Raw genomic sequence first — 21,098 nt, 5'->3', positions numbered from 1 at the left:
ATGTGGGCTTTGGAACTCACATGGGTTTTACTAAATGTTTTGGGCCTTCCTCCACATAGGAGGGAAACCCAACCCAACAAATCTCCCCGTTTCCGACTAGGTGAAGGGATTCTTCATCCCGGTAATCGAGCAACATGTCTCAAGCTTCTCCCTTACCAGAGCTTTTGTCAACATATCAGCACCATTATCATCAGTATGAATTTTTTCAAGTTCCAACAACTTATGATTAAGAATTTCTCTTATCCAATGGTACCTCACGTCGATGTGCTTCGATCTCGAATGGAATGTAGAGTTCTTAGCCAAGTGAATAGCACTTTAGTTATCACAAAACAACACATATTGTTGTTGTTTGAAACCAAGCTCCGTCAAGAACTTTTTCATCAATAACAACTCTTTACAAGCTTCTGTTGCCGTAATAAACTCTGCCTCTGTTGTAGAGAGTGCAACACATTTTTGCAACCTCGCCTGCCAAGAAACAGCTCCACCTGAGAAAGTGATCAAATAAGCCGAAGTAGACTTACGGGTATCCACATCTCCTGCCATATCTGCATCAGTGTAGCCAACTAAAATTGGTTGTCCATTTCCAAAACTGAGTGTCAACCTGGAAGTGCCTCTAAGATATCTCATTATCCACTTTACTGCATTCCAATGCTCTCTCCCTGGATTTGAAAGAAATTGGCTAACTACACCAACTGAATGAGCCATATCTGGCCTTGTGCAGACCATTGCATACATTAAGCTTCCCACAACTGAGGCATATGGAACTCTTTCCATATCTTCATTCTCTTTATTTGTAGAAGGGCTTTGATTAGTGCTTAACTTAAAATGAGTAGCAAGAGGTGAGCTAACAACTTTAGCATTGTTCATATTGAATCTTTCAAGCACTTTTTTTAATGTACTGCTCTTGTGACATGTACAACTTCTTCTCTTTTCTGTCTCCATAGATTCGAATACCAAGAATTTGCTTTGTTGGCCCCAAGTCTTTCATGGCAAAGGACTTGCTTAGTTGCTTCTTCAATTTGTCAATTCTTGAAGGATTCCTGCCAACAATCAACATGTCATCAACATAGAGCAGTAAAATAATAAAATCATCATCAGAGAATTTCTGCACAAATACACAATGGTCAGAAGTAGTTTTCATGTAGCCTTGCTCCTCCATAACTGATTCAAACTTCTTATACCACTGCCTGGGTGCCTGCTTCAAACCATAAAGACTTTTCTTTAGCTGACACACATAATCCTCTTTTCCTTTCACCTTGAAACCCTTTGGTTGTTCCATATAAATCTCTTCCTCTAAGTCACCATGAAGGAAGGCAGTTTTCACATCCATTTGCTCAATCTCTAAGTCTAAACTAGCGGCTAAGCCAAGAACCACACGAATAGAAGACATTTTTACAACTGGTGAGAAGATCTCATAAAAATCAATGCCTTTTCTCTGACTGAACCCTTTAACAACTAGTCTAGCTTTGTATCGTGGTTGTGAAGTGAGTTCATCATGTTTCACCCTGTACACCCACTTGTTCTTTAAAGCTCTTTTTCCCTCAGGCAACTTTACCAACTCAAAAGTGTGATTGTCATGCAATGATTCCATCTCATCTTGCATCGCATCAGCCCATTCCAGGTTATGATCATCTTCCATGGCTTCTGCATAACCCTCGGGCTCTCCCCCATCAGTCATTAACACATAGTCATCTGCAGAATACCAAGTGGAAGGATGTCGGTCTCTAGCTGACCTCCTGGTTGGAACATCTGGTGGTATCTCTGGTGTTGCCAACTGCTCAAGAGTCTCATCACCTATCTCAGCCTGTAAGGGATCATCTGCATCACCTAAACCTTGTTGGTCATCCTGAACATAATGTTCAACCTGTGCAGGCAAATCTGTCAGAGGTATCGGATCCAAGTCAACTAGACCATCACTATGCCAGGTCATTGTGTTCTCTGTTTTTTCAATATCTTGTATAGTTTGATCTTCAATAAACACAACATCTCGGCTTCTCACTAGTTTTTTGTCAACTGGATCATATAACTTGTAGCCAAACTCATCTAGGCCATAGCCTAGAAAAATGCACTGTCGGGTCTTCATATCGAGCTTAGACCTCTCATCTTTGGGAATATGAACAAATGCTTTACATCCAAAGACACGCAGGTGATCATAGGAAACATCTTTGCCAGTCCAAACTCTGTCTAGTACATCGAGCTGAAGAGAAACACATGGTGTGAGATTAAGAACATGTACAACTGTGCTCAAAGCCTCACCCCAAAAGGATCTTGGCAACCGTGCCTGTGAAAGTAAGCATCTAACTCTTTCAACCAGTGTCCTGTTCATTCTTTCAGCTAAACCATTCAACTGAGGAGTCTTCGAGGGTGTCTTTTGATATCGAATACCCTGTTGTCTGCAATAATCATCAAAAGGACCGCAATACTCTCCCCCATTATCTGTTCTGATGCACCTGAGCTTCTTCCCAGTCTATCTCTCAACTAAGGCTTGGAACTGTTTAAAAGTCTCTAACACTTGATCTTTGCTTTTTAAAGTGTAGACCCACAACTTCCTTGAATAATCATCTATGAAGGTTACAAAGTAACGGGAGCCACCAAGTGTTCTTGTCTTCATAGGACCACAAACATCTGAATATACCAAATCAAGTACATTTGGCATTATTGAAGGAGGCGAACTCTTGAAGGAAACTCTATTCTGCTTTCCTGCCAAACAGTGAGTACACCTTTTCAAAAGTGCATTCTTCATTCCAGACAGAAGATTCTTTTTAGCCAATGTTGCCAAGCCTTTCTCACTCATGTGAGCAAGCCTTTTATGCCCTAATTCCACTGTAGACTCATTATCCACTGCATTAATAACTTCTTTGGGGAGCCTTGCCTGCATTACGTACAAAGTAGAATGCTTCTTGCCTCGAGCCACAACCATAGCACCCATAGTGAGCTTCCACTGACCATTACTGAAAGGGTTGCAATACCCTTCATCATCAAGTTTACCTACAGAAATCAAATTCATGCGGATATCAGGAATATGCTTTACATCTCTAAGAACCAACCTCGTGCCATTATTCGTCTCCAAGTGCACGTCTCCAACACCAATAATTTTGGCCAAGCCATCATTACCCATCTTTACCGAACCAAAGTCACCAGGTATGTAGGATGTGAAGAAATCTTTTCGAGATGTAGCATGAATAGAGGCACCACTATCAATCACCCAGTTGGTCTCATGGTATGCTATGTTAATAACATCTTCATCATAAACAATGAGAAAGTCTGCGGAAGTAGCGGTGGCAACTTGATCATTATCCTTTCCATCATGCTCAATCCCTTTCTCCTCGTTCTCTTTCTTCAATTTTCTGCACTGTTTCTTGATGTGCCCTTTCATGCCACAATGATAACACTCAACATTAGCAAACTTGTTGGACTTGCTTCTACCTCTGTCTCTGTTCTTCGGACCTCTGCTCTTGCTTTCCCCCCTCCTTTCTGTAACCAAAACCTCTAACTGTGAAGAAGATCCCTGTGATTTCCTCCTCATCTCTTCATTTAAAATACTGCTCTTAGCCAGATCCATATTGATTACACCATCTGGGGCCGAGTTAGATAATGACATTCTAAATGTCTCCCAAGAGTCCGGCAATGTAGCAAGCAAGCATAACCCTTATACCTCATTGTCAAACGTGATACCCATTCCAGCCAACTGATTAATTACTCTTTGAAAAGTGTTCAAGTGATCTATCAATAGGGTTCCATCTTGGTATCTCAAGGTCATCAATTGCTTTATTTGAAACATTTTATTGTTTCCAGTCTTCCGAGCATATAATTGTTTAAGTTTGTTCCAAAGTGTACGTACATGTGTCTCTCCACTAATATGATTCAAAACATTATCATCCACCCATTGCCTAATGTACCCACACACTTATCGATGTAGTAATGTCCATTCTTCATCAGATTTATTTTCTGGTTTTTTAGTAGCAAACACCGGTAGATGAAATTGTTTCACATAAAGGAGGTCTTCCATTTTTCCTTTCCATGTGTGATAATTAGAACCATTCAAAGTAACCATTCTACTTAAATTTGCTTCCATTATTCAACACAAGACACACAACAATATGAACTTGGCTCTGATACCACTATGTTGGGAGAAAACAAAACAAAAAACCAATTCGAAATATCCGAATCCGGCACAAAAATAACAGAAGTAGTTTATTCTCCCTCTTTGTGTGAACCTATTAGGAATCAATTTAATAGAGCACCATATATTCTGAAAATAATCTGAACGCAATGATCCAACAATCATATAACAAGGCGACAGCAAAATTTTAACGTGGAAAACCTTCCCGATGTGGAAAGGAAAAACCACGGGACCGTAGTCCACCAAATATCTCCACTATCAACAAATAATGGGTATACAAGAGTTCTCTCTTGATAGAACTAGAGGCAAACAATCAAGAACAGCTTACAAATAAGCTTCCTTGGCAACCAAAGATCACAATACAAAGTTTAGGAAAAATCTCACCAAAAACGGTACTGTTCACGGGCCAAAAACCAGCAGTAGAGTACTCCAAATCTGATCTCCACCGTCCAGAATTTAGAGTTTTAAGTTGTGAACTCGCCTACCAAATTTCAGCTCAATCGAACCACAATGCTTGTTGATCGGATAGCTTGATCACTGCTGGACAGAATTTCTCTCCTCTTCTCTGTTTTGGTGGCTACTGCTACGTCTCTTTCTGTGTTACAAAGAAAGGGTTTGTCATCCTAAACTCATGGGCTAGATCTTTTAAAAAACATAATCTCTCCATGTGGGCTTTGGAACTCACATGGGTTTTACTAAATGTTTTGGGCCTTCCTCCACATAGGAGGGAAACCCAACCCAACAGATGATGTGTTGAAATTTTTTTTTAGATTTACATTTTTTTTGGCAGATCTCTATGGTGGGTTTGCTTTTTAGTTGATCTTTATGTGTGATGATGATGATGTGTTTGGTTGATGATTCTCTCTCTCTCTCTCTCTGTGCTCCTCTCCTCTTCTCTTCTTTCTTTTTCTTTTTCTTCTTTGTTCTTCCGCCAGAAAGAATGAAACAAAAAAAAAAAAATTCCACTCTCTCTCTCTCTCTGCTCCTCTCCTCTTCTTCTTTGTTCTTCGGCCAATTATGGAAAGGAAGGGAAAATATATATATATATATATATTTGCAAAACGACATCATTTTGGATTCGGGCCAATTTCGAGCTACGTAACGGAACTGTTTAAGTAGGTTCAACCTCTACATGTAAGTTGTGTGTGTGTGTGTGTGTGTGTGTGTGTGTGTTTTGTTTTGTGTGTGTGTATGTGTGTGTTTGTGTACTTAGAAACGCTATAAAGCTTACAAAACCTCAGCAAACAAGAGAGCAAAGGGTTCACAGGGAGGATTGGCAACCCAATCTAAAGGAAGTGAGCCTTTTAGGTTTATGGAAGCAACCCAATAAGCTGCATGGTTTGATTCTCTAGGAGACCAGTAGAAAGTAACGTTGCTACGCACTCGGACATGGAGAATGTCATAGATGATGGCTTGACAGTCCCAAGGAGGATCCAACTCGGATATAGCTCGATAACAATCTTGTTATCACTCTCTACATGGACTTGAATGAGACTGAGGGTATCATCATGACTAGAGATGGCAATTTGAAACCGACCTGACAAGGACCCGATCTCCCGACCCCGATTTGAACGGGTTTTCCCCGAAAAATACTCTTGACGAGACGGGGATGGTATTCAAAAATTAATCCTCGATCAATTTCAAGCCAGGGACGGTGATAAGTGTCCAAGGCTTGGCCCCGGCCCCATTTGTCCCCGAAGTGATATATATATATATATGCTTTCTGATGTTCTCTCTCTCTTTCATTTCATATTTCTTTCATTATATATATATATATGCTTTCTGATGTTCTCCCTCTTTTATATATGATATATTTTTTTTTTCATTTTCTAACTGCAGGACTACTTTGCGAGATCTCAGCGATGAAGATGGTGAAGCATCCCAACATCGTCCTGATTAAGATCTACTCTGCCATGGAGACCAAGATCTACTTCTACTCTTCGATGGTTCCAAGACTTTTTTGAACAGATTTGTGTGTGCGCGCGTGTGGATTCAGATCTGATTTTTTTTTTAACATATCTAAATTTTCTATTTTTTTTTTTGGATTTAGATCTTCATTCTCTGATTTTTTTTTTTTTTTTTTGGCCAGGGAATTTTCAGGGTCGGGGAACCTCGATCCTTGTTAGGGGAAGGGGTGGGGACGGTGATAGGTTCTCCGTCTAGGATTGGGGACGGGAACAGGGGAATTTGCACCATTGGGGATTGGGGACGGGGGGTGTGATCCTTGGCCCAGCCCCGGCCCGCCCCGTCATCATTCCTAATCGTGACATTGAATTTTTACTCTGTTTAGTGAACAATTTTCAAAAATAATTTTTGAGTTTTTTGTATTTGAGGTTACTTGTCTTTGGTGAATTTTTTAAACATTTTAAGCAAAATTTTTTTTTCTTTCTTTTTAGATTCTCTTAATTTAGATACATTTAAAAAGTAAAATATTTGTGATTTTTTTATATAAAAAAATTGACTAAATATAAAAATTAAAAAATTCAATACATTTTTCACCAAAATATTTGTTTTTAGGTGCATCTAAAAAAATTACTAATATATATAAAATTCACTAAGGACAACAAAATACAAAATATTTATAAAAATAAATAAATAAATAAATAAATAAATAAAACTATGACAAATTCAGAACCAAACACTCTTATCTAATCCCCCGTGTTAGTAAGTTGTAGAGGTAGTAAATGGGCGGATTAAAACAGGTTAGGTAATAAAATAATTCAACTCAACCCGCCCATTTATTGATTGGGTTTAAATGGGTTGGGTTAAATTGAGTGCGAATTGGACAAATCAACTAGACAAACCCGTTTACTTTAATGAACTTATTTTGTAATATATTCAAATTTTAAAAATAATAAAAAATGGTGCCAAACAAAAAATGTCATAAATAGTCTTTAGAAAATTACATACACATGTATATATAGTCCTATATTTATAATAAAAAAAAAAAATATGAACCTAAACACATATATAACAATATATATATATATATATATAGATATATATATTTTACGTTCCATATGTATAGACCAGCGGGTGGCACACGCGTTTGAGTGTATGATTCGAATAAATAAGAATAAAAATAAATGATAAAAAAATTAATATTCTAATACGTATATGTTGCCCAAGTGATGCGAGACTTCTTAATGAAACCGAAGGTCTTGGATTCAAACATCTTTCAACACTTTATGTAATTTTTGTTTTTAGGATAAAAAAAAAAATTATGCCACGTGGCATGATGAGAAGGCTTGGTTACTAAATCTAGCCTTCACTTAATAATAATATAGATAGATAGATGTGTATATCTTCTATACTTGAATTTATACTATTATTAAAAGTGAACAACTCACTTGATTTTATGAACCTCTTTCTCTCATTTTGCCAAGTGACCTTATCTTTTTGTATCAAGTGTTAAAAGTGAACAACTCACTTGATTTTATGAACCTCTTTCTCTCCTTTTGCCAAGTGTCCTTCTCTTTTTGCATCAAGTGTCGATTTCCCTATTCACAAGGGAAAAAAAATTATTGTTATGGGCCCAAGACCTCAACCAATGACCATTAATTAACATAATAGATAACACTTTTCACCACTTAAATTACATAAAAAATATATTTTAAATTTAAAATTAAAATTTATATTTTAAGTATACCCATCAAGCCGGCTCACATTCCTAGTATATATAGATGCATGCAAATAGAGCTAGAAGTAGTTGAAAAAAACAATTTAAAAATCGAAGTTAGAGGGAGAGATAAATATTGTTCAAAGAATTTTGTTGCCAAACAATATATCCAAATAATCAGAAGCAAACCAGATTAAAAAAAAAAAAAAAAAAGTTAGATGGTGATGCAATGGGTTGTAGATAATTTGTTTTGTTTGGCTATTGTTTCATACCATCTAAAAAACCTATACTCACTCATTATTAATACTACAGAGTTTCTCTTCTCTCACTCTCTCTAATATCATAATGGGGTCTAAACCCATAAGATTGTAGGCAGACTGGCAGGTTCGGGTCAACCTTACCAGCTCTAGAAAATTTGTAAAAAGGGTTCGAATTTGTTTAGCTTTCGTTTCCATACAAAACTTGATATATTTGATTTTTGTTATCTTCCATGTTTTGCAAATATTTTTAAAATCCTAAAAATTTATAAATGTACAATTATTGTCGTTGTTCTACCCATCTTTCAACATTTTCCTTCCTCTCTCATAAGTGCAATTTGTCATGTGTGTTTTCATTCTTTATGCTCACCAACTTATCTCTCGACCGAAAATAAATAGAAAATTCCAATGAATGTTTTGTGATAAAATAGCTCTTGCCAAACTTAACTCATAAATCTATAACGTTCACACGCAGAAAACAGTTTACAATTAAGGTGTCATTTGGCAAAATTTGTAGTTTATTGTTTTTTTTGTTACAAGAAACAATAAATATGTTTATGTTTATCGGCAGTGATTCATCCCCCGAAAACGGGGGAACTCGAATCCCCCGAAATGCCATTTCAAGTAAAAAAAAAAAAAAAAAAAAAAGAAAAAAAGAAAAGAAAAAGAAAACAGTTTCCAGAAAAGGAAATTAGGGGGATTAGGGGGAGGGATTTTAGGGCTCTAAATCATTTTCCTATGTTTATTTTTAGTAAAAACGAAAACAAAAAATATATTTGGTATATAAATATTTTAAAATTTTATTTTGAAAACAAGTGAAAATGAGAGCTATGAGAGGTGATTGTTGACTGTTAAAGATGGTGGCCAGAGGTGATTGTTGGCAATGAGAGGTAATGGCTAGAGGTGGTTATTGGCTAGAAGTGATTGGAGATGATGACCGGTCAATTGCCTAAAATTGTAATTGAAAGTGGTTTTCAATAAAAAGTTGTGGCCAAAGATCATTATCGCCAGTAAGAGGTAGTTTGTGGCGGTGGAAGGTAATTAGTGGTTCAAGGATGTGCGGTGGTTCAAGGATGTGGTGGCCGCATTGCTACAAAATCATAAATAGATCACGGATTTTAAGTATGATATATGTTATTTAATCACGGATTTTTTATTTTGTTAAAGTATGATCTTTGAGAGTGTAATTATTAAGGATAATTTTTATCACACTTTCTGACTGTCATTAAAAGATAATTTCATCACGTGTTTTGACCGTGATAATAAACATTTAAATTATAAATTTTAAGTGTGATTAATAATCAATAAAACCTAATATTAAACTTAAATAATCCATGATTAATAATGAGATAAGATCACAATTATATATATTTCTCATTACAGTTAGCGCGTGTAATAAAAAAAGGATTCAACCACAAAATGTGACTATCAATTACCGCGTATAAATCGTGATTAAAATCTAAACAAAACTAATATCTAAAATATGACCAATATTATTTGTACAAAAATTTCCTTTGAAACATATGAATAGCTAATAAAATTAAGGAATACAAGTTTTTTTGCTGTGATTACACAATAAAAATCTCATAAAAAAAAAAAAAAAAAAAAAAAAAAAAAAAACAAACAAACAAACAAACAAACTTAGGGAAAACTCAAAGTTCTTGAATATTCTAGCTTCTTTGACCATATTTTCCATCTCTCCAAGCAATTTTTTACCAGAATAATAAAAACACAAATTAGTTTAGAAGTCGCTAGAAGCATAGAAATAAACTTACACATGTTCAAAATTAAAGAAAACAAAAATTAGAAGGAAAAAACTTTAAAAAGTTTATAGGATTTATCAGAGTTTGAATTAATCAACTAGACCGAAATTAAATGCAGGGGTAACATCATCCAAATACATCAACTAGATAGGTAAGGAAAAATATAAAATTCTTGATAAGTGGTCTAAGAACAAAAACAAAGAAGAACAGATTAAAATGGAGAGAGAGCTGAGCAATACACTGTTTGGGACAATCTTCTATGTAAATAAAATAAATTAAAACAAAACCAAACAAATAAATAAATAATGTACCGAATTTATTTATCGAATCGAATTAAAAAATTCAAAGACCAAGCCGAGTGTGTGACACTCTGTCCTTAAGACAGATTTGCCCCGCTACGGTGCTTACAGTTATGTGGCGTCTATCTCCCAGGATACAATGATCTTCACATTTGTAGTAGCACTCCAAACAAATTTATACGGCGAACCAAACCTGTGTTCTAAACTCTCTTTTTTTTTTCCTAAAATTATAATGAAGAATAATACACCAAAAGAGCAAAGTTGGACAAAAGAAAGGATTTTTCCAGACTGTTTTGGATCATTTCGTGATGTCCAGACTGCTGGAAAAGGATATCCATTTATAGGCAACTTAGTGACTGTTGGGACAGCCCGAACAGGTACAAAAAGAGGTCAACAGGTGCCAAATTCAAAAGAACAGATCTGCAGCAGTTTTATTATCTGTTTGGCAGTTTTAAAACTGTCTAACACTGCTGAGCAGTTATCCAATCTGTCTAGAACAAATTGAACCTGTTGAACTATGTTTTGAATATGTCCAAATCTGCCTAGCAGATTTAAATCTGTTTGAAAAACAGAATCTGTCCAAAATTTGCAGAAAACTGTTTTGGACAGTTTTGAATATGTCCGACAGTTTAAAAGCCTGTTTAACAGTTTGGGAAAACTGGAACTCGGAGGCACGATTATTGGACAATAAATTTGAATTTGAAATAATTTCCTGCAATAATTTTTGAAATAAATTCAAAAGAATTTTGTTCAAAAAATAAATCTTAGAACCGACCCGACCTACAACCCACACCCGCGCACGGCACAGCGGTGGCGGCGCGCGTGTGGTGGTTTAGGTTAAGGTTCACTTTGAACATAACTCCTCCCTTCTACAATCTTAGGATGCCCCTTAGAGCCTAACCCAAGTGTTGTAGTCTAGAGCTTATATACATAAACAAGCTCTATTAAAGTTTCAATGTGGGACAACCCATTAAAAGGAAACCCACATTTAAATATTTAAATGTCCATTCCATGAATCCGAAAACGACGTCAAGTTCCCATTCACTCATAAATGGTTTAGACGAACCGTCTTCACCGTGTGACTTACCACGCGGCAAAGAACACGTCACCTTTTCGGACCCACCCCAAAAGACGTTTGGGGCTCACTCCATTTTGGGCTCAAAGTTGACCAAAATAAGCCTTATAAACCAATTTTTCCAACATACACTTCACAAAAGAGGGACACTAGTGTTTTGTTGACATGTCAAGCATTTTCCAAGAAAAACAATATCACAGAATCACATTACTCTCTTAATCAAAATGTAACACGACTTAGTCTCTCTCTAGAGAACAGCCCTTGGAGTTGGGACCAACGAAATAATTCAAACTCCATAATGTGAAAAATGGAGAAAGGGTAGTTCATATAAAAATGAATTAGGGTTCAGGTTAGGGATGAAAGAGCACTAACGTAGTGCTTGGCCAATCCCAAAATAATACAAAAGCCTCGACTTCAATATACTAAAATTTCATTGCTTCAGCTGGCAATAACAGATGAGTTTGTCCCTAGTCAGTGCTTAAGTTGATGATAAAACTTAACCCTTTCCATTAAATAAATAATAAATAGAACAAAAACTAAGGTTATTAAAAATCAATACCAATTGAAGTAACGGAGCAGCTAAAAATAAAACCTTATGCTTGACAATGGGAAAGGGTCATAAACTTTAGAAGATGAAAAGATGGTTCATTAATCTCAGAACATGGTGCTCTATATGAAGGAATGAATCACAGTTGGGATGAGATTACAATTAAGAAGTTAATTGTAACTTTGACATAAGACCCAACTATGTTTGCCATTTTCAGAGTGGTGTGTTACAATTATTGCCTCCTCTATGAAAAGAAAAAAATAAAAATAAAACAAATATACTATGATTAGTGTAAACAATCTCTAAAACATTATGACTAAGCAAGAAGCTGAACAGAGGCACTACATTTAAATCAAAAATGAAAAGGAATCAACATGAAGAAAGAGCACATGAGATCACCATATACATAGGAAAATTTATGTGTGTATATATATACACACAGCTACACAAAGTCACAAACATAGTAGGGAAGCACTTTGTAAAGGTCTTCTAATAAACTATATTTGCATTCAAAAAGCCACCTAGAATTGGAGACCTAAAAGAAGTGACAACAAAGCAAAATGGATCAAAGGTCGACAAGATTTGAGTCAACTTGCTTGGCTAATAATGCAAAGATATATTATAATTATAGGCAGCTTCCATGCATGCAGCTAATTGTTGGTTAGTGTGTTTAAGCCGTGGGATACCTGGTTTATTAGGTACGCTAGTGAATGCTCTTGGCGAACTGACGCTTATAAAAACAAGACTTCGACTCAAGCTACTCAATTTCCTTCTTGGAATTTTGTTTCTCCTGTAGAACAAAGAATGATGTCATTAATGAGCACTTGAACAAGTTCATGGATGAAAACAAAGCAAATGATCATAAGAACTTCGCTTGTTTACAGCCCTATAACATGAGCACTAGGCATGCAAATGAATGAAGCATTCACAATCTAAAAAAATATTCATCAACAACATCAAGTTTCAAAGCTTGAATAAGACTTGGCTAGAACATCTAAAGAATGAGAAACAGATAAAACTATCATACAGAGTATCTAAAGTCAGTTACAAAAGAAGTGGCAATTCCTATCATAGAGAGATACAGACTGGAATAGCATACCTAGATCTTCCAGAGTTATTGCTTCAACTGATTATTCAGCTCTCCCTGCTGAGCCGCACATGGTGTAAAGTTGTAGAAACACCAAAGATTAAGTGCATGTCTGTGTATCCAACCCAAATTGCCATGTAACAGATAGTAGTGCGCGACCCAACAAGCTACAGAAGTTAGCTGCAAAAACCAGAACACATGACAAACGCAAATTACTGAAATCAAAAAGGAAAGAGAAAAATGAGAACCACAAATAAACTTTAGCTAAAGATTCTAAAAGTTTAGAGCATCCCCATGAACTATGAAGGGTCATATCGCTGCCCAAAATTAAAAAGGCAATGACACTAACCTACATGCATATAAATATAGACACCTAGATTATACACTCACATAATGAGATTAAATTATTAGAAAGTTAAAGCACCTAGAATTAATGTAGCATGAACGCTCGACATTCAGAAAATTAAAAGCTCAAGTCACATGTGATACATTTGAAATATATGTAAATACTCAATTTATGGTGTACATCAGCCTACCTTGATACATGTTTATTCACTTACAAGAACTTTACCTTCTTATATGAAGTAAACATTTCGGAAGATAAAAAAAACTTAAATAAGATACCGTACATTGAAATATATGCAAACACGCTAGTCACACAAATCGTAAACCTACCAAATTTAGCATTGTCATGAGTTATGGCATACATCAGCCTACCTTGATACATGTTTATTCACTTGTTGTAAGAGCTTTACCTTCTTATAAGAACTAAATATATGCACATGTCTCTGGACCTTATTTCTGCCACTAGCACCTGGTTCAGGAGAATAATACTTAAATGGGAGCATAAGCCAAAGCACCTGGTTCAGGAGAACTTTGCTTGCCTAGTGCTCATGTTGTTGATGAAATTTGGTAATGCTTCACTCAATATAGAGAATATTCCAAATGCTTCACTCAATGCGATGAAAAAAGTGTTTTTCGCTTGATTTGATAAGCATTTTATGAAAAGGTTGGAGATGGATTTTGAGCAATTTTTCATCAAATTTAAATTTAATAGGGAAAAAAAAAAAGGTTTAAGGATTGAAAAAGAAATTTTTTAGTTGCAGCAGAGCAGGCTGATAATTTTTTACCCTATAATCGTCAGCCAAAAAGGTTAATTCAAATATGATTCTTCATGTAAGAAAGGGAACTTGGAATTTGACTAAACTTTGGAAAGAAAAGTAGTCTTACCTAATTGACTGTGGATAACAGATGCAAATACAATGAAAACTTAAGAGCCATGACAAAGTGACGATTGCATTTATAAGGTAAAATGTCTATCTTACAGCAGCCTTGGCCCCATCCACCTATCTCAAAACTCCAGGTCTGGGCTCCACTTGCCCATTAACAACACAAATCCATTTTCTTGGAAATCATTCATCCAGAATAATCATCCACATAGATGAACTAACAAGTAATCATAAATGAAGAATAAATAAATTCCTACTTACAGTTCCAGATTTGATAAATTCCTTGTATCTTTCAGTCTTCCAATCCTATAGATAAATAACCCCAAATCAGTCCATAAATATAGCCAACTAATTGATGATACAGATTAAAAAAAAAATCTCTTCGATTCGGAGGAATTTACAAGATATTAGCATAAATATAGCCAATTCATATCTGTTAAAGACCATGATCTCTTCCCCCTTTCCCCCCAATTCTTCTCTCCAATAGGAGAGCTTTAAGAATAATTACGACAAAATTGCTATTGGTAACTTTGAGAAACCCTCTCTTTGCTCACAAAAGAAAGAAACCCCACTAATTGAATCACCCGAAACAGAAAGAAAGGAAATTTTGCTTACAAATGCAAATCCAACTTATTGACTTACTTACATTAATTTTTATTTTTTTTACTTTTTTTAATTTCCTAGAAACCAAAAGACCAAAATCAAAATCCAAACTCAACTACTATCAACTAAAACCACGCAATCAAACAATGATAACATCAAAATTAAAAAAACACAACTACAATCAGAATTTTAAAAAAAATTAAAAAAATCAGTATTTAATTATTTCGATGTCGAGCAAGGATTTTAATGAATTGAATTCCAAGTACTTGGAATTTGAATTCTGAAAAAGTTGGGAATAAGAAATACAAGAATCAAATATTCATGAGTTCAAGTGAGTCCCACTTAGGGGATAATGGTAATCTGTTAGGTGAAAAAAAAGGTGTTAAAAAGATTTGTTGAAGAGCTGGTGTTAATAATAAGTTTAAGAATATAAAAACTAATTCATAGAATCAGATATAGAATTTGTATAGATGGGCAAAACTTTACAGAAGTAGAGTTGTGGAGGTCGTCGGGAGCGCCGGAGATAGAGCCGGCGACGGAGGCTCCGGCGGAGCGACCGTTGGAACAGACAATCTTCAAACAAGAGGAAAGAAACCTCACAGAATTTTAAAAATAAATAAATAAATAAATAATTTGGAACAAGATCATCATCCACCCATTATATAATCACAGCCCAAACATATAATAAAAATTAATTTGATAAAAAGATAATAATAAATATCTAAAATATTTATTAATTTTACATAATTTTATTTTTGGTGAGTAAAAATTATTTTTAAATATTCAAAAATATTTTTTATCATTTATTTTTGTCAAATTAGTTTACATTTTATCAAATTGATCACTTTGTCTTTAAAATTGAGCAATGATATCTTCAATTGTCTTTATTTGAAACAAAATTCAAAATTCAAAATCAAATGTATCACAATTGAAAAATCCTGATTAAAGTGACACAAGCTCCAAATTATAAGGTCTATTAATGTAATTTATCCAAATATATATTAGGATAAATAAATGAGTAAAAATGAACATTAAGTATAATATTTTAATATTTTAATTTTATTATATTAAAAAAAATTGAGATGAGGATCAGATAGATAGAGATGAAAGAGTAATAGGTGGTAGTTGGAAAGAATGGGAGAAAGAAGAAGAAATATCAAAAATAATAATAATAATAATAATAAATAGAAAACAAAACCATTTTTTTTTTTGTACTCTTTGAAAATGAAAAGAAAAATCAAATGAGTTTTGTTTATAGTTTTCAAAAATTATGTAAATATAACAAAAAACAATAAATATAAGGGGCACTTACGAACTGGTCCTATTGACTAGACGCATTCACCTATAAATTATTATTGATAAATTTGTCACTGTAAATTTATTCATAAAAATAAGAGAGACTGATAAATTTATCATTGAATACAAAATCAATAGAACTTAATGGTATTTAAGTTTCCTTAATGAGACTAATTTGTAATTACCTCTAAATATAAACATTACCAAACAGGCCCTAAAAGTCTAATTTCTCTTGAAATCAAGATCTGAAAGGGTGCATGTTCAGGCTTGTAGGCCTATCATAGGTCTTGTTTTGATAATCTCAATCATTCATTTTGTATGCTCATTCGTCTATATTATCAAAATTAATAAATAAATAATCAAATAATCATAACTAATTCAATTAATCATATTTGTGTTCGAAAAAATGAATGACAAGGATGTGTAGTATTATATTAGTTCAAGGGAAAACGCTATGGCTGGTGCATATCATATGCACCCTATCACAAAATGTATAATTTTATCATAAAATTTTGTAATATTAATTACAAAATATGTACTTTCACCACAAAAATGTCCACAAAAAATCAGTGGTTTATTTTTGTTTAATTTTTTAAAGAGTCTTGTTAACAAAGGCTTCAGAGGCGAAAAAAAATTTAAAAAATAATAGTAATAAGACCAAAAAAATGTTGAACCGAAAATACTTTTCACTCATTTTAAAACATTTTATTATTTTTTTAACCATTTTCAATTTTTTGCACTAATCCCAATATTAAACAATGTGTTTGTGGCATTTGTTTTTTTCAAAAAATAAATCACTTTATTTGGTTTGGAGTTTCAAAAATAATTTTTTATATTTTGAATTCATATTTTTTTTAGTAAATTTTTTTTACTTTTTAGATTCTCCTAATCTAAATACACATAAAAGGTATAAAATTAGTATAAAATATTAAAAAAAGGGTGCTCAAGACAAAAATTCAAATTCAAATTCAAATATTCTTTGTTCGTAGGTCCATGCACTAAAACACTTTATCCATAAAGACAAACGAGTGAAAATTTCTCTAGACTAAAACACTTTGTCCATAAAGACAAACTAGTGGAAATTTCTTTGGACTATTATTTGTAGTCTAGAGAAATTATAATTTGTCATTGTATTCCAGAGAAAATTAGAATTTTATATTTACATATTATTATGAGTTTGTTATTTTAATTTTTTTAATTTATCTAGATTAGATATATGGATTCGAAAATTACTTGAATAATTTGCTCATTGATTTTCTTTGTGTTTTTGTTTAATAATTAACATTTTGTGTTTTTGATGTGAATGTGCTTTTATTTTTGTGATCTTCAAAGTGAATCTAATTTTGGAAATTCTAGTTGCCTCTTCGACTTGGACTTTCTGTTTTGTTTGTGATGTTTCTAATGTTTTGCTGCTGCCTTTAGATCTCAGCTCATAACTGACAACGACAGAGACTTTCTATTTTGTTTGTAGTGTTTTGCTGCTGCTGCTGCGTTTTGATCTCAACTCATAACTAGAAGACTCAATGACTTTATGTTTCTTTTGTGGTGTTTCAAGTGTTTTGCTGCTGCTATATTTTGCCATTTTTAGACAATGAAAACATAAAGATGTCAACAGGAAATTCAGTATAATGATAGAAAATTCAGCATTAAAGATGTCAAATCCTCTTGAAATTTTCAAAAAGCATACACACAACTAAACAAAGAATAAAATCAAGACAGCCACAAAAAGTAATTGGACTCTACTATGGTCAGAGAAAATGCAGATGTTAGAGAAAATTCAGCACAATGAGACAACAAGCCAGTGAAAATCAAACAAACAATATAAATTAGTGGGAGTGCATGCGCTGACATTAGGCGGCGTGGGCAAAACTGATGTGACATAATGACGCATGATAAGTACGAACCAATGAGGCAGTGACACATGGATGAAACGGTAGGAAAAATGGTGCGTGACAGCTCATGGGCAGTTGGGATTCTTGGAATTCTTGAATTAGTGGCGTATTGACCTCAGCTATTGATGCGATCTCAGTTGAGAAGATGAAAGAATGAGGTTCATAATGAGTGGACACTTAAGTCTTGGTTGTTTGAAGCCGACGAGTCATGATCTCGATCAGAAGACTATTTCTGGCATGTTACTTTGCCAACATGATAGGAGATCAGACGATATAGGTTTCATCACCTCAGATTGCCGAAGTAATAGAACCTAGGGGATAGTTGTAGGGATATATTTTGAGGTCTTGCCATGTGGCCAAGGTTTAGCTGAGGTGCCACATGGAGGAGCTAGAATGCCGAGGTGGATGCTGTATTACCGAGATACGGTTGGATAATACCAGAATCCGAGATATTTGGATAAGGGACAAGAGTCCTAGATGAATGATGCACTTAGTTTGGATAGGGATAAGACTCTTGAGGAGTTTATCCATATCTGGCTAAGAGTCTGAGATAAGCATTATGCTTAAGTCCTATGAAGTGAGACTTCTAGAGGATGAGGCACTAATGGCCACAAAAGTAAGACATCCCTAGGTCTAAGGTATGTTTTTGATTGTGTGAGTTTAAGTACTTGATTGATATCTTTGAGAGATAAGATTGACTAACTTGATCGTTGGAGTACCCCGGGGTGGACGAACCACCATGGTATTCTTATTTCCTTGTTGGCAAGTTGTTGGCTTAATCTATTCTATCGCGTGCTCTCCAGCCAAATTCTCTATTTGGTTGTGAGGTTAGAAATCAACACCCACAAGAACTAGGGGTAAAAGATCACTCAAACTAGATGAAACCCAAGCTTGAAAGCTTAAATGGGTCGAAAATGGCGAAAATGGAAGAGAAGAGAGAGAAGAGATTCGAAAAGGTGACTTTTTGAACACACAGACAGCTTATATACACGATACATTACAGGCGCGATGAAACAGACAGTGGGCTCAATCAACTAACATAACAGGTCGCGGGCGCAACCAAACCAAGACAGAAAACCTGGGTTGTTGCAACCCAAACCATACCAAAGGTCCAAATTACCCAGACAAGGTCAAAATTAATTAGTGTAATGATCTAGAATTTTTCCCTTCGCTCGAGCAGGGGAGTTGACGCTCGAGCGAACTTGTGAGGCTTCCAATATTTTTGCAGTCTGTCTAAGATTCTGAGAGTTGTGAATTCCCGCTCGAGCGTAGGAGTGATCGCTCGAGCGGACGGCTTTGTTGGTCTGCGCACTCGAGCGCAAGATTGAACGCTCGAGTGGTCTGCTTGGTTGAGTTTGAATTTCTGAGACTAGTGGGATTGTTTTTTACCTTCTATTGTTGTGTTTGTAGCCTCTCTATTTTATTTTGGGGTATTGATTGAAGTGGTAACATGTTGGTAAAGTAAGATTGGACCAAAAACTTTAATTTGGATAATTTTCCTACGAACAGCCGTCACTCTTTTGCCCTTTTCTTTTTTCACACTTTGAATTTGGATGTGAGGCTAAAACCATTGTAAAGCTTGTTTCCGAGGCTTCGATTTGGACACAAGAACGACCTAAAACGGAGTCTGAATGAGAGAGTTATACCCGTTTGAAGTTTCAGTATCTGTGCTGGAAGCATGTACGCTCGAGCATAGAAAGAGACACTCGAGCGGACTGTGCAAATTCAGTAAGATTAAAAGCACTGTTCTAGATCATTCTTCACACATTCATCCTCTATCTTCATCCCTCTCACCCTTAACCCAAAAACCCTAGAGATTTTGACCCAAATACCTCAAATTTGTCAAAGATTTGGCCAAGATCTCTTACTAAAAAGTGAAGAAGGCTTCAAGATCTCACTTTCCAACAGATTGAAGTTTGGATTTGTGAAGGAATCTCATCAAAGTTTTGCTCTTTTGCTTGATTCTTGAGGTAGGGGTCCTAGTTCTTCTTCAATACTTGCATTAATAGGTAGATTTGTGGTATTTTGATTATATAAATACAAAATCTACATTTTGAGCATATAGCGTTACATCATGAGATTTTGGGGTTTGGGGTTTGAAGTGTTGGGGTTCAATTGTTGGGTTAAGATTGTGGATTATGAACCTTAGGAGTATAATCAATGGGAAAATTGAAATAAAAAGTAGTGGTGTGAGAAGTTTTAATTTTTCTTGAAAGTCTTGATTTTTCTTGAAAGCCCTAAGTTAACTCATGATGATAATTAATGATTTTTCCTAAATTGAAAGTAGAATCATGAAATTTAGAGGTTGAATTATATATATACAAGTTTAATTGAATTTTGGAAGTGTTTGAAAATTATGTTAAAAATTAGCGAATGAACCTTTATTATGGATATTGTAAATCATGCTATAATATGAAATGAAATTTGGGGAAAACGATTTGTTAATGATATAGATAACATGAGCCTTGAGATGAAATGATGAAATGGGGATTTAAGAGCTCAGTTTGAATTATGTTGAATTACATTTAGTGGTATTGAAGTGAATTGTGTTGAATCATGTTGAATTATGTTGAACTATGTTGAATTGTATTGAATCATGTTGAGTTGTGTTGAGTTGGGTTGTGTTGAGTTTGAGTTGAGTTGTGTTGTGTTGGGTGGTGTTGTGCTGGTACCCGCGCGGGGAGTTGAAAAAGGTTTTTGGGGGCCCATGTCCCGCCTTATAGTAGCCAGCAAATGTGTGGGTGGTTTTAAATTAAAGGTGCCTAATTGCCCTATCTAGGCTTATTGCTGGACTAATGTGAGAAAAATGATTTTTGGGTGTCCACACAGTCCCGCCATATAGTAGTCGGCAAAAGTGGAAAAATAATTTTTTGGTGTCCACACAGTCCTGCCATATAATAGCCGGCAAAAGTGGAAAAATGGATGGTTTTTGAAAATGTTTTGGGTGCCCACGTCCCGCTGTATAATAGCCGGCAAATGTGAGGGATGGTTTTTAAAAGTTGAAAAATGAGTTTTTTGGAGAAATATGGTTTTTGGAAGAAAATGGTTTTTGGGAGTTCACTTCCCGTCATATAATAGCCGGTGACAGGTAGAAAGTGTTATGGATTGGGTACCCGCTATCCAGCCGTAGTAAGTCGGCAAAAGGTGGATTGTGTTGTGATGTGTGTTGTGATGTGTGTTGAGAAGTGTTTTGAGTTAATGATGTTATTTGTGACTTGTGATGAATCTGTGAAATTGCAAATTGATGTGTAATTTGGTATAAAGAGGAAATGCACATAGACATTATTTGTAAGGAATGGAACCTAAGA

At 34.9% G+C, this 21,098-nt stretch overlaps 1 long non-coding RNA gene across 1 annotated transcript; it reads right to left on the bottom strand.

Annotated features, from left to right (window-relative positions):
• Positions 1-11,757: 11,757 nt before the first annotated feature.
• On the bottom strand, positions 11,758-15,237 carry LOC145814446 (uncharacterized). The gene is made up of 4 exons (XR_014357801.1): positions 15,089-15,237; positions 14,261-14,305; positions 12,783-12,950; positions 11,758-12,473 (listed from the first exon to the last, which is right to left on the bottom strand). It is a non-coding gene; the product is annotated as an uncharacterized LOC145814446 (long non-coding RNA).
• Between the last annotated feature and the right edge of the window lie 5,861 nt (positions 15,238-21,098).

This window comes from Camellia sinensis, unplaced genomic scaffold (genome assembly GCF_055761805.1).
Source record: "Camellia sinensis isolate YWXY unplaced genomic scaffold, ASM5576180v1 Unanchor10, whole genome shotgun sequence".
Lineage (NCBI taxonomy): Eukaryota > Viridiplantae > Streptophyta > Magnoliopsida > Ericales > Theaceae > Camellia > Camellia sinensis.
Note: the sequence above shows the minus strand (reverse complement) of the source record. Positions and strands in the feature narration are given on the sequence as shown.